Raw genomic sequence first — 3,053 nt, 5'->3', positions numbered from 1 at the left:
GCTCCGGACGCACGGGCTCAGCGGCCATGGCTCACGGGCCCAGCTGCTCCGCGGCATGTGGGATCTTCCCGGACCGGGGCACGAACCCGCGTCCCCTGCATCGGCAGGCGGACTCTCAACCACTGCACCACCAGGGAGGCCCCAGGGTGGAGCTTTGATAGCAATCCAAACAAAGAAGATGACAGCACAGAAGGAATCTCACCTTACTCAGCAGCCCTTCCTCCTTTCTCAGTAGTGACCTCCTTTTCCCACTCCCCATTATACTAGGCTGGTGTGGGATAGGAGTGAGGTAGTGTTTTTGTATCAGGAGTTACCTCCTTACAGATTATGGAAGTTTAGGAGAACCATGCCTTTCTTTGCACCCAAAGGGCTGCTGTGAAGGGGAGGTAGGGAACGGGACTCCCTGTCTCTAGCCTTTTCTCTCCCCTCCTGGAGATTGGAGTAATAGGTAGAAAACACTTTGTCATAGATGCTTCAAAAGTCAGGCATTTCCCACAGGCTCAAAGGGATTCTGAGTCTTCTAGGCTCTGTTGGGCTCTTTCATCCAGAGTTCTGCTGCTGCTGAAATTTACCTGGCATGAATAGAAGGAAAGGGCCGGGAAGTCTGTTGGCCCCCCTGAACTAAGCAGAGTCCTAGTGGTTAAAGAAGTCAGAAAGAGGTCGTGGGGTCAGTGCATGAGGGTAAAGAGGCCAGAGAGTTTAGTGGTCTCCAAATACTACATGTACTACTTAAGCTTCCTGTGCATATGGTAGATGCTCAAGAAATGCTTACTGACTTCAAAGGGAAAGGAAGTCACATTTTTTGAAGCCATTGGCTAGCTTTCATTAAACTCATACAGATTTCTTGGAGAGGGGCTAGAAACATAGATCTGTATTGATCTTCAGGACTTCCCAAATCATTGTATTGGACCTACAACTATGACACATGTTGGGAGAAAATACCCTTTTGACAAAAGCCAGCACCATCTGTAACATGCATTAAATTTTTCTTTTCTTTTCTTTTCTTTTTTTTTTTCGGTATGCGGGCCTCTCACTGTTGTGGTCTTTCCCGTTGCGGAGCACAGGCTCCGGACGCGCAGGCTCAGCGGCCATGGCTCACGGGCCCAGCCGCTCTGTGGCATGTGGGATCTTCCCGGACCGGGGCACGAACCCGTGTCCCCTGCATCGGCAGGCGGACTCTCAATCACTGCACCACCAGGGAAGCCCTAGTACTTATTTATTTTGTAACTAGAAGTTTGTACTTTTTGACCACTTCCTCCAATTTCCCCTATGTCTCTGGTAACCACAAATCTGATCTCTTTTTCTATGAGTTTTTTTTAAAAAGATTCCACATGTAAGTGAGATCATACAGTATTTGTCTTTTTCTGTCTGACTTACTTCATTTAGTATAATGCCTTCAAGGTCTGCCCATGTTGCAAATGGTAAGATTTCATCCTTTTTTATGGCTAAGTAATATTCCATTGCATATTTTTAAAAATCACAACTTCTTTATTCATTCATCTATTCATGGGTATTTAGGTTGCTTCTGTATCTTGGCTATTATAAATAATGCTGCCATAAATATGGGGGTGCAGATATATCTTTGATTTTGTGTTTTCATTTCCTTTGGATATATTCCAGAAGTGGAATTGCTGGATCACATGGTAGTTCTATTTTTAATTTTTTGAGGATCCTCCATACCATTTTTCATAGTGGCTGTACCAATTTACAATCCCACTAACTGTGCACAAGAATTCCCTTTTTTCCACATCCACACCAGCATCTTTTTTTGATGATGACCATTGTAACAAGTGTGAGTTTTTAATTTGGTTTTAATTTGCATTTCCCTAATGACTAGTGATGCTGAGCATTTTTCCACATACCTGTTGGGCTTTTGTATATCATTTTTGGAGAAATGTCTATTACTGTCCTTTGCCCATTTTTTTAAATGGGTTATTTATTTGTCTGCTACTGAGTTGTGTGAGTTCTTTATATATTTTGGATATTAACCCCTTATCAGATATAGAGTTTGCAAATATTTTTACCTTTCCATAAGTTTTCTTTTCATTTTATTGATGGTTTCTTTTGCTGTGCAGGGGCTTTTTAGTTTGAGGTAGTCCCACTTGCTTATCTTTTTATTTTGTTGTAAGTGCTTTCGGTATCCTATCCACAAAATCATTACCAAGACTCATGTACAGGAGATTTATTCCAATGTTTTCTTCTAGGTGTTTTGTGATTTCAGGTCTTACATACAAGTCTTTAATCCATTCTGAGTTAGTATTTACGAGACGTATAAGGTATGGGTCCAGCTTCATTCTTTTTCTTTCTTTTCTTTATTGAAGTATAGTCGATTTACAATGTTGTGTTAGTTTCTGGTGTATAGAAAAGGGATTCAGTCATACATATATATATATTCTTTTTCATATTCTTTTCCATTACGGTTTATTACAGGATACTGAATATAGTTCCCTGTGCTATATAATAGGACCTTGTTTTTTATCCATTCTATATATAATAGTTTGCATCTGCTAGTCCCAAACTCCCAATCCAACCCTCTCCCGTCCCCCTCCCCCTTGGAAACCACAAGTCTGTTCTCTATGTCTGTGGGTCTGTTTCTGTTTTGTAGATAAGTTCATTTGTGTCATATTTTAGATTCCACATATAAGTGATATCATATGGTATTTGTCTTTCTGACTTACTTCACTTAGTATGATGATCTCTAGCTCCATCCATGTAGCTGCCAATGGCATTATTTCATTCTTTTTTATGGCTGAGTAATATTCCATTGCATATATATACCACATCTTCTTTATCCATTCATCTTTTGATGGACATTTAGGTTGTTTCCATGTCTTGGCTATTGTAAACAGTGCTGCTATGAACATAGAGGTGCATGGATCTTTTGGAATTATAGTTTTGTCTGGATATATGCCCAGGAGTGGCATTGCTGGATGATATGGCAACCGTATTTTTAGTTTTTTGAGGAAACTCCATACTGTTTTCCATAGTCGCTGAACCAATTTACATTCCCACTAACAGTGTAGGAGAGTTCCCTTTTCTCCACACCCTCTCCA

General features: G+C 40.9%; 1 pseudogene; it reads right to left on the bottom strand.

The window, feature by feature from the left end:
* The window catches only part of LOC103070858 (glyceraldehyde-3-phosphate dehydrogenase-like), a 22,152-nt pseudogene extending 21,893 nt beyond the window's left edge, over nt 1-259 (bottom strand).
* Nucleotides 260-3,053: the final 2,794 nt, after the last annotated feature.

Source organism: Lipotes vexillifer, unplaced genomic scaffold, assembly GCF_000442215.2.
Source record: "Lipotes vexillifer unplaced genomic scaffold, Lipotes_vexillifer_v1.1 scaffold1267, whole genome shotgun sequence".
Lineage (NCBI taxonomy): Eukaryota > Metazoa > Chordata > Mammalia > Artiodactyla > Lipotidae > Lipotes > Lipotes vexillifer.
Note: the sequence above shows the minus strand (reverse complement) of the source record. Positions and strands in the feature narration are given on the sequence as shown.